The 12,025-nt window shown below is 38.6% G+C and overlaps 1 protein-coding gene across 2 annotated transcripts in view; it reads left to right on the top strand.

Annotated features, from left to right (window-relative positions):
- The first annotated feature begins 6,099 nt into the window (after window positions 1–6,099).
- Window positions 6,100–12,025, top strand: part of syt1a (synaptotagmin Ia) — a 219,143-nt gene continuing 213,217 nt past the window's right edge. Inside the window, exon 1 of one of the 2 annotated variants that reach the window (XM_024284355.2) lies at window positions 6,100–6,701. The gene's annotated coding sequence lies outside the window, so the exon portion shown is untranslated. The remainder of the gene's footprint in view (window positions 6,702–12,025) is intronic. The other variant, XM_024284339.2, reaches the window with a different exon arrangement.

Genomic DNA, 12,025 nt, shown 5'->3' on the forward strand with positions numbered 1-12,025 from the left:
AAACAATATTTTTTTGCTAAAACTGATTTGTTTATACCTATACATCTGTTCAATTCAATTGTATTCATGTAGCCCAATTACACAACATAGTTATCTCAATGGGTCTCAAACCGGTAAGTATCCAAAAACAAAATTAACCCTAGAACACTTTTGCTATAAAAAGTTACACCATCACTTATTTCGGGTAATTTTGATCCAATATATAAAACACCCAATAAAGGTTTATCATTAAAAAATAGATCAAGATATGACAACACATGATAAATTCGTTTCAAAGTCGTTTTCTTTTATTTCAAATTGAGATTTATGCAACAAGCGATGTACCCAGAATGTTAAAGAAGAATTAGCTTATCTAACCCCACAACTATATAGTGTAGCAGATGGGCTTCATCCAGATGGGGCTGGGGGACAGCTGGGGGCGCAAGATGATACAGAGGCGAGATCCACTGACAGGAGCACAGACGATCCACTTGGAATCTGGAATCTCTCCCACACACCTGGAGGGACAACACATGAATTGCACTGTACCAAACAGAGGGACGGAGAATTAAAATTAAATGATAAAGATAGTGGAGAGGAGAAGTAGATAAAAATAAAGCACAGAACCCCAATTCACCACACTTTCCCCAGCTTCTAACTTCTAACAGCAAACTAACAATTGTTATTGAAATTTAATTCAACCATGTCAATAGTTAGTAGCATTCAATTTGGCATATATTGCGGATGGTAATAATAATAGCAATAATAGAAAATCTACATTCTTAGCACATCATTATTAATATAATATTAGTGTTAGACCATGTAAGTCATAGATGAACCACAGCCGAGGGAATATGTCGACTTGGCTTAGTTTATGAAAGACAATCTTCTGAAGAAGTGAGGAAAGGAATTATTTCTTCAGACCTTATTAAAAAACCTGTGGTATGGTATGTTAATATTAGGGATGCCACATGAAGTACCTTCTGGCTCCAAGAAGCCAAAATCCCATTACTTCTAGAGAAATAAACTGCCATTATTCAGTCATTCCATTTGTCAGATTAAATTTTTTTCTTTTATTTTCTTGATAATATTTGATTTTTTTTTCAAGTTATTCATGTTATAAACTGACCAATCAGGTGCCTCAATAAAAGTAAGCAGTGCCTGCTGCCCCTCACGTCGTACACTGGAACATTGTAAAAAAGATGTTGGGCCGGCGAAGAACCCAAAATTAAAACTGGAAAAAATACAATCTTTTTCTTTAGGTTTAGGTGAACGTTTAATTTGACAGGAATAAATACATGACTTGCTTATTTTGCAGGAGAACTGTGTGGACATAGTGCAGGAAGATTTTCCCAATTAACATTGTCTACTTCACTTGCACACATCAGCAGGCAACCAAACCGAAGAGGATGCTAACTGACAAATTAGATGGTGATGTATGAGCAAGATGGCTGGAATAGGACGACAGATGCATCCAATTTGGCATCCTGTTTTTATTTATTTATTTTTTCTTCAGATCATAAGGCAAAGCAACCATTGATTTTTGTAGAAACCTGCATTAGGACCTTGTTTTGTAAAATTTTTGCCTTTAATGTCATTTTTGATCTCTTTTATGATGGTATGATTGGATAGTGAGAGGGTTGTTTGAGGCACCTCCATGAGCAGGAGAGCTTTGAGCCAGACTGCTGGAATGGGGCCTGTCGTACCTCTAGGGGGGTACTGCTGGCTGGGGATAAGCCCAGAACTATTATTGGGGCCAAGCGTTACATCTGAACAGGACCAGGTAGTCTGCTGTTTTTACTACTCTTGACAGTGAGCCAGTGGAGCTCATCCAGACCCAACAAGCTGATGATACATGGAGGGCTAAGACGTTTAACCCTGCATGGCATGAAGGACCAGGAGGCTCTTTGAAATAGTAATAAAGACTGAACTCAGGCTTAACACCTTAGTCATCAACAATATAGTTTCTGCAAATAAAGATGGTTACTAAAGATATTTTTCAGTTTTTCTGTTTTTGGCTACTTCTTTATTTGGTTTACTTGTTTTGTAGCAATAAAAATGTAAGTGGAAAAAATAAAACCCAAGAAAACTGCCAAAACCTGAATGCTTAAATGTTGGAGACGTTAACTTAAATGATATTGGCGCTTTCCAATGTCATCATCACTTTCTGCCAATCAACGGGTGGCTACAGTGGCTCCGCCCCAACCGTTCCTCTTTTCAATGGACCTACAACCGATGGGGCCCCTTAAGAGGTACGGGTCGGTACTAGTGCTGCCACGATTAGTCGAGTAATCGATGACTAGTCGTTACTTTATATTATATGGAGTGAGGGTGTAGTAAAGTTAAAAGTTATAATAGCATTATGCTAGCATTTTTGGACTATTTTGGCTTTTATTAAGGTTTTTTAAGCTATTTTTGAGTTTAACCAACATTTCAGATACATGTTAGCTGTTTTGGGTAATTTTAGACATATTCAGCTTTTTTAAGCAAATTTTGAGTTTAGCAAATATTTCAGCTGCATGCTAGCTGTTCTGGCTAACAGTTTTTTTTCCCCAAGTCTTTTTAGGCTAATTTCACATTTAACTAATATCTTAGCTGGCTATCAGCTTTAGCTTTTTCAGCTATCAATTTCAGCGTTTTCAGCAATCAGCTTCAGCATTTTTAGCTATCACTTTCAGCGTTTTCCACTATCAATTTCAGCGTTTTTAACTATTAATTTCAGCGTTTTCAGCTTTTGATTTCTGCGTTTTTAGCTATCAGTTTCAGCGTTTTTAGCTATCAATTTCAGCTTTTTTAGCTATCAGCTTAAGCGTTTTTAGCTATCAATTTCAGCATCTTAAACTATCAGCACTAGCATCAGCAGACATATTAAGTTTACAGTGTTCACACTAGCATTATCGCAGGTAATGCTATATTTCTCTTTTTTAGATAGTTTAAAGCTACTGATGTGTGCTTTACATCCAGTTTGTGCAGTTTGTACCCGATTAGTCGACTAATTGGAAAAAATAATCGGTGATTAATCGACTATTAAAATAATCGTTTGTGGCAGCACTAGTCGGTACTGGTTAATGGGTCCATTAACACTCAAAATACCGGACTGAACTGGATCTCTCAGAGAAAACAAAGCATAATTGTCCATTCAATCACAAGTGTTTCCATTCATCTTCTTTCCACATATTGGCCTCTGTCGCATTCTTGTAACTGAAGTTATCAGTAAATTTAGAAAACCTTTTTTTTTTTTTTTAATTCATTCAAAATTTTTTTTTAAATGTTTAGTTAGAACATATTTTTTATGTTTTTAAGAGAGCAGATTACGTTTTTATGTTCTTTTTAATTTTTTTTTTAGCCACTTAAAGGAGCCATACCATGATTTTCTTAAGCCTTTCAGAGTAAGCTATATCCATATGATCATATATTACCTTTGGAACACTAAAAAATTAAATCCTTTATGAAATATACTAAATGAATTGATTCCTGAGGCTCCGCTTGCCGCTGCGCGTTTCATGACGTCATCCTAGAGCCGTTCTTTTGCAGCGTGTCTTCGTTTCTGCCACAGGAATAAACAAAATCCAAACTTTTTCAAAGATGGATGCACACATCATATATCTATCTGCCTTTAGTAGCCCCGCCCATCCCTACACTGGCTCACAATACAATTACACTCGACGTCTGCATGACTGTGCCCGACCGGGGGTAGGCGGGTGGGGGATTCTTAAAGAAGCCCCTCGTATAAAGTAATAAACACCTGTTTGAGCTGGAGTTTATTGAAGACAGGACACAATTGGAAGACATACGATATTCTGCATCTAAAAGGAAAGTTATTTTTGCTGATCACCCCTAGCTCTGTGGAGATATTGGTTGTTAGTGTTAGACTGGGGATGGTGCTGGCAGAGCAGACTCTTCCTGAAAGGGTCTGTTCTCACTTGTCTACATCAGCGCATTAGAACCCGCTTGTTTTTGTGGGTCATAGTCTTCGTAAAATGTTCCTATTTATTAGGTTCTTACTTTGTTGTCATGTTAGCCATTAAAAAAAAAAAAAAAAGTAGTAGGCATGTGTCCAAACTGCATTCTATAGGATATAAACAAATGCATTTTGCCATGTAAGGTAAGCAGCTTTTCGATCATTCTGATTACCATTCTGTGTGATAATTCTGGCAGGTGCAGACATGCTTTCATGTAAACACACCTGAACTCAAACACATGCAATGTAATCTGCATATGAATGGCAGCAATATACTTTTTAGCCGTTTCAACCAAAGCTGCATTAGCATAGCTTAATTAAAATGAATCTATAATTTTTCTACATTATCTACTTTAAAATGATATTTTCATGTTAGCAGTGTACGTTTCAACGGATTCTGTTGCCCTTCAACTCATCCTTTATCCTTATTGACTTTCTCAGCGGCTAACGCAAGGTCTGCGTTGTATGTCAGCTGATAAACTGCAGCGGCTCTCTAGTGTGTCACGGGGCTTTGTATGGAGACTGATAATCTATCATACTCACTTTCACACCTTGGGACAGTGTAGCGCTGTGAACATAACCTACATATGTTGGATTTACAAAGGAAAAACTGATAAATGGTAGGTTACTTAAAGTCTCACATATTGTTTGTGAAATGTTTGTAGCCCTCTTAAACTCCCCCTCAGATGAATATCCTGTTTTTAGAGTTTGTGTGTGGTGTTTTTCTTATGAAAGAGAACAAATGTAATAAGAAATCATTTCGTTTTTGCATTTCCAAGTATTTCTCCTTTTAAATCTCTGCTGATCAAATTGTCACAGATGAACTCTGTTTGAATGAATGATCTTCTTTCCATCTCAACAGCTCTGCTACACATGCACTAAACCCTCATCTGTTCCTAGCGTGTCTAGTTCAGGTTCTGGAGAAGAGAAGATGGTATCTTCACATTGACTGCAGTCAAATGAGCCCCCGTTCACATTTCTGTGGTCAAATCAGCATCACTGGATTTTTTGTGAGGTTCATCCAATGCTTACGGTAGCAGGACTGAGAACGCTGGAAAATCTCCACCAGATTCCACGGAGCTTCTTGATGTGACCACGGAAATGTGAACGGCGGCTCATTTGACCGCAGTTGGACAGGATTGTAAATCAATGAAAGAGCATTTTGATTTTAGCTTTCATTATTTTATCAAGAACTCTGAGAAACCAATGATTGAATGTATTGGTCACAGCAACGTCAATAAACATTGGAGAATTAGCTAAAAGAGTCTTTGTTGAACTGAAAGGAGAAAGAATCGGGATTTTGGAGGAAGTTCTGTCCATGAAGATCTTCACTTCCTCGTCCGAGCTGAAATCCGGATCAGAACCATACGGCTGGAGATTACCCATATTGCTTGATGTTTTTATGTAGCAGCAAAGATTTATGCTTGTGAGACACAGAGCTATCATAACCCGACAGGGGGGATCAGGGGCGGGGCTGCTCAGCTCCAGAAGCCACGCCCCCTCAGAGGAGATTTTGGAAACAGAGGCTTCAGATCAACATGAAAAATGGCTTTTAAAGACATTTAGGTTGTGGAATTTTGCTTAAAACCCTAATAATCAGTATTAAAACCCTACTGGGAACATTTTAAAAAATATATCATAGGGGGACTAAAGACCCACTTCTATCATCTCTTGGTATATTTTTAAAGTGTTTTTTTTAAGTTATGATTATGCCATTTTTAGCCAACACTTAAAAAAAAGTGGTGTTGTTTTTTAGGACATAGTTCATTACTGAAAGCTCAAACATTTTTTTTTATGTCACAAATGCAAACTGTTTTTTTTCATCTGCTCCTAGTTCAGAAATTTTCTATAAATGAATACTCAGAACTTGAGCTGAATTTTCTTAATATATGTCCTCCATTGACAGAAAAATGCCACAAGAACGTATTAAAAAGACAATTGTCCTCGTATTCCTCTTAAAGCGTTATTTATGTTTAATTTAAGCTTTTATTTTCTAGAAGAAATTGACTTCCTCTCACAGAATTTGTGTCCATCTAACAGCATTTGTGTGTTTGCTTGTGAGCGAGGGCAGGTCAGGACTTGCTCGTCTCGGACAAACAGATCCGTCCACTCAATCACCCACAGAAGCGCTTCCAAACAAGTCAAGATCCCAGGAGAGGGAGTTTTCAGGGCGTCCTTGAAATTGATGTGTACCCACAAGAGAAAGATAGACAAGGCTTGTTAATATATGTTGAAAGGGTCATCCTAGGTTACGCAGAATTGCCCACCGTTCTTGGCGTCTCCCCATTACCCAGCCAATCACAGCCAAGGACTCAGTGATGCAGAGCCTCTCTCACTGGAGGGATTCCTAGGAACTGCCGCGTGACGATGCTGGCTTAAACAGCTCAGTCTGTCCTGTCTCTCCCACACATCCCCCTTTCTTTCTCCGTCCCCAGGTTTTTTTTTTTCCTCTTGCCTCCAAGTCTTGCACGAGGTGCATCCATCGTCTGTTTGAACAGAAGATAATCTAGCGCCTTCCAACACTGCTCCCACAAGACTGGCTATATAGACAGCAGACAGTTATCATCCAGCCCTCCTTTTCTTCCCGGTGCTAAGCTCCACCTCTCACTTTCCCTAGCAGCTCTCACTCCATCTTTCTCTCTTTCCCTCCCAGCATCACACACACCAACCACACATACACACACTCCTCAACACTCCATATGAGCCAGCCTTCCCGTCAAGGCGAGCAGATTTGGAGCTGAAGGTGTGCTGCTATTGCCGGGTAAGAGTAATGTTTTTTTTTTTTATTTATTTTTTTTTTTTTGCTACAGAAGTTGTAAACAAACCTGGATTGTTGGTGTGTGACTGTGGTGGATCGAGTGATGTCTTTGTCTGTGTGAATCAGTCAGGTTGGATGATGTTTAGAGAGGAAGTAGACTTCTCTCCAACTCCCAACGCCATTTTTTTGGTGCTGGCTTTTGCAGCGCCTTTCATCACCATGTGCATTGTGAGGATTTATTTATTTATTTAATTTGTGTGCACGCCTGCTGGAAATTGGCGTTAGGGATAGGGTGGAGCGTAGCTGTCACCAGCGTGGCTGCTACATATAGAAGCGCTTCTGTTTTGAAAAAAAAAAAAAAAGGAGAGATCGCGATGTGGATGTGCGGACAGATGGAAAGATGAAGGGAGGGGAACTGAGACGGAAAAACGGGGAGCTGCTTTCATCCTATAGAAGCTAATCCTTCAATTTGTTCACCTCAGTCCGTCAGATAAAAAAGCCGGGCTGTGGCTTCTTTTTCTCCCATCCTTCGCTTGTTTTGGGCTAATTTTATAGAAAAAAATTAGTGTTTGAATAACTATATAAAAAGTGACTCTCCTCATTCATGAAATCCATTTTTTATGTATCAAGTCATAGTTATCTAAACGAAAAAAGGCAATTTCTATTCTAGCTTGAGTTTACTCAGTGAGCAGATGCTGCTGAAAAGCCACTTCAGTTTCATAGGTTACCAAATATCTTTGCTGTGGTTGTTAGGGGAACCCCCCCCTGGCTGTAAAAAAAAGGCTTATCACCTCCCACAGGTTTACTGATGGAGTGTCGATTGGTTACCGCGCAGGGCGCATGAAAACGGCCGGCTTCAGACTCTATGCAAACACGTCAAACAAATCCATGGTGACTGATGCGCGTGTCTGCTGACAGATTGCTAAAAAACAGATGGCCTATCACCTCCCACTCCCAGGTTACCCAATATCTCAGGAGGCAGGATCTGCCCATGCAACGAGAGAGGAGAAAGGGAGACAGAACGATCGAGGGGGATGGGGTTGCTTAAATGTTGCTGTATAGCCTGGTGCTCGGAATACATTAGCCAGGAAGCTCCCATGTGTCAGACTGTTACCAGGTGACAGCGAGGAAAAAGTGCCAGGCAGCACTTTGTGTTTCCCCCACCCAAATCTAAATGTTCACCCTGGTAATTTCCCAAGACGGAACTTACATTTACACACTCTCTGGGAGTTTCTGCATATGTTTCATTTCGTGAGGTTGAGCGTCGATGGATGTAGGGTTGAGATTTTTTGTATCATATGTATAAAAGGGTGGTGACAGTTTGACTCAAATCAAGTGGCCACTCAGCTGTCGCCTGTGGTGTTGTGATGTTTTATCAAGCTTGTTAAAGAGCTATTAATGAACACACAGCCCCAGAGTCTCCAGCCTGACGTTTGAGCAATACTAACCTTTTGTCTCCGGTGAGTTATTGGGAGTGAACTTTTCTGTAAGCCAAAGGCCATCCAGATAAAAGTGCATCTGCCAGGCTGGCTTTGCTTTCAGCCAACATCTCATAAGTTTATCAGATGATGGAGGAGAGGAGAAAAGATGTTGAGAGATCAGCACCACAAGACCGGAGTCTTCTAGAGAGAATAATACAAGAAGAGGAGATATTTGATCAAATCAGTCATAGATTTTCTTTTTTTACTGGGTGTCTATAAGCGTTAATGCGCACACTTTCTGCTAAGATTAAATACAACTCAACATCATCCCTAATGTAGTAAGAAATCAATAAGAATTCCTGCTAATGGAGTTTATTGCTATCCGTTTTACAAAGTAGTTTCATGCTGTAGAGCCTTGTGAAATTATTGTAGTATTCAGTCCTTAATATTGATTATTAATCACACTGCAGTCCAGTTACATTACTGTTTCAGTTCTCTAGGAACACAGAAAAAACAGGGAATTTTTCTAGTTCTAAGATCTTACCAACTGATGATAAATCCTAAAGGAGCCCCCATGACTAAAAATATTACATTAATTAAGAGATTTAAAAAATGGTTTTAATACAGATGCTATTCATTTTAAATGTAACACAGCTTTGTGCTTTTGTGATGATTAAATTAATTTCTTGAAAAACGAAGTGTGAAAAATTGATTTGTTCATTTTAATTTTTTTAATAGAATTTATTCCGAACTCGTCGTCCAATCAGTAAACAGGAACACAAAACCATTAACCTGTACAAGTACAGTCAGTGCCAAGAGTACACAAGATGATACATAAATAAATACAACATAAAAAAATATAAGTGTACGGAAAAGATTGAAATACATTTCTTAAAAAGCACAAGATAAATTAATTAAAGAGGGAGGGGTAAGATGGCAGCTCCTCCAGTGTTTCTAGGTGTCAGATAGAAAATGAATGGTGCTAAACTTGATGTTGTGTATGGACAAAATACAGGATTTTTGCTGTAACCATTGGTAAGAACTTGACTGAGTGACCTTTCCCTCCTGGCATTCCAAACAGGAAGTATCAGCTGGCACCAAGATGCCAAAATCCGTCTATAAAACTTCTATAAAGAAATATATAACTTTAATATTACTTTTACTAAATTGTTACATTTATCACAATAACCATTTATGATCTGCTACCTTTTTTTAACATGTTCTTGATCATGTGAAAGTTATGCAACTAAAAACTGAACAACAGCCTTACCCTGGGGTCACATGACTAGCGTTGCAGCTCTAATGCGAGCATCACGGTTTTCACGTAACTTTAAAAGTGCAAGAGGAAATACCACTGCAGACGATCACATTCGACCTCTGCGGTCTGGCCTTTGTTGCGCTGCAAATCCATTTTGTTGGGTTCAGATTTTCAGTTGAACCGCAGCGAATAAGGGGGGGGATTGCTTTACTTCTTGTAGAAATGGCGAGTTATGGCATGAACCTACATGAGTTTGGAGCTTTGCGAGCTCGGTAGCAAAGTCTGTGGCTACAGCCATCCAGTAGCCAATATGAGTCATCTGCTGTAGCTACAGTAGATCACTCCCGCATCGCACCTGAGCTAACAAAAGCCGTGTTAGCTCAGAGTTACATCCAACTTTGGAAATGTATGGCAGATTTTGTGTTGCTCACTTTGTCAAGTGGCAGGACTTCCAACAATGTCACTCCTTATTGGCGAGAGTGGTTGCCAAAGTAACATTGACTCAGACAGACTTGAAGAAATCAATGCTTATTGACGATTTCTGGACCCATCGTGGGGACACCCGTATCCCGATGAAAAAGGCAATAGAACTGACTTCATTTTGTTGTTATTTTCTATGGGTGTGACATCCAGTTCTCAAATACAGTCAATGACTGTAACGTCTCATCACTTTCTTGGAGAGGTGATTATTATTTGTTTTTTTTAGCCACATGACCTGTCATCATGCAGACCAACATTGTCTTTCATGAAACCATCTGCTGAAGCAGGAAAACCTGCCCCATAATGGCTGAAAAAAATCAACACCCAAAGGAATTTTTGAACCTGCATAGTTTAGAAATCTCCAAAGAAAGTTTGTGTTTACCTTAAATTCTTTTAGAGACTTTCAAAAATTCTTGCATAGCAAAATAGTTTTCCACAGTGTCATTTGATAACCTAGACTTGCCTCCAGCTCATGCTCTGCAACATAAATGTATTACTCCCAATTTATGTAAAACATGTTTTTCTGCTACTTTGAAAACTGTTTGTGACTTGTCTTCATATATGGAATGATAGGATTATAAGTCAAAATTTAGTCTCTTTTTCTGTGCAAGAAAAGGGTTTTATTTTATTCTGAAAAAGTAGACCCCCCCCCCCCCCACACACACACACAAGCTTTCCAGCTAATTTTAAATGTAAATTATTTTGATTTTTAAAAGTGAAAGTTGTTATGAGTTAGTCAGAAAAAATATTTTACAATTTTTAAAAAGAGGATACTACATACGTTATTTCCACCCTTTCTCTAAAGCATAGATGCTCTATAATGCAGAATCCTTGGAGAGGTGAGCTAAGAATTTATCAGAATTTCCGTGCTTGGCCAGACCAGTGTAAAGATTTTCCTAAAGGCTTGTCACTGATTGGCTGATTAGCCTGGTCTAAGTCCTGATGTCAAGCTCCGTGTCTGACAGTGTGTAGAACCCAGAACAGCCTGATCTCTGCAGACCCACTAAGATAAGACTCAGACTACGTACTTCCATGCACACACTACTATCTCACCAATGCACTGCAGCTGTGCACAATTCACTGACAGCTAAACAGTATAAAACATTCTCCAGAGAATTATGCCCGCCAATAAGACATCCTGAGAGTGGGGGACACAGAACTTGGATTTACAAATGAGAAATTCTCCTCTGAATAAACATTTGTTAGCCTAAAAAGAGGCTCATTAGTATCAGTGCTGCCTGCAACATTGACTTCAGAGGCAAAAAAAAATGAAGCTGCAATTTGCAGGAGCCTCAAACCCTCTCATTTCTTCGCCATTACTGGTGATGACCACTTGAGTTGTTTCAGAACTTCAGCGTGCCGGTTCTTTAACGGACAGTATTACTTGGCTTAAAGCTGCTAAATGTCCCAAATTATGAATGACATTTTTCCTTAAAAAAACAAATACTCTAAGGGTATTATTGGATTTTTGGACAAAAGCCAAACTTTTGTTGCAGCATGTGACTGTTGAGGCTAAACTAAAACAGAAACTTGCACCTTAAAGACCCACTTCAATCATCTTTTAAACTATTTTAAAAGCGTTCCCAGTGGTCTTTTAATTGTGATTATGCTGTTTTTAGACAATATAAAAATAAGTGTCATTTTCTAGGACACAGTTTCTGCAGAGCGGCAGTAATTTAGTAAAAAATTGCCTCTGAGTTGAACTATCTGAACTTCGTGCGCACATTATTAAAATTACTTGTCTGTCCACATCAAATGCAGGTGGCGTCATATTCATGTACTGTACACCGTCGTTGTTTTAACAAGCGTCAAAGTTGCTTCTTGACGGTTATCCAAACATTTAGTTTCAATACTACAATTAAAACAAAAAAATAATGAAAGTTTAATTTACATTTTTCGTTTAAGATTTGATTTGGACATCTGGGGTTGGGGGCAAAGGAAAACTGCATATTCATCATTCTTTTCTCTCAGTTTTTGTAGATTTCGTCTCCAGACATGCAAATGTAACCAGAAACTACATGATTTTACATTTTTGTTTATGTTTATGTGTGAGTGTATATTTATCCTTTGAAGTACTTTATATATGTTTTCTCAAATAAGTTTTAAAGCTTTTCAAAAAAAGTAATTTTAGGCTTTTATTATCTTTTTCCTGTTTTTTTTTTTTTTTT

The sequence above is a fragment of the Oryzias melastigma genome, linkage group LG23 (assembly GCF_002922805.2).
Source record: "Oryzias melastigma strain HK-1 linkage group LG23, ASM292280v2, whole genome shotgun sequence".
Classification (NCBI taxonomy): Eukaryota; Metazoa; Chordata; class Actinopteri; order Beloniformes; family Adrianichthyidae; genus Oryzias; species Oryzias melastigma.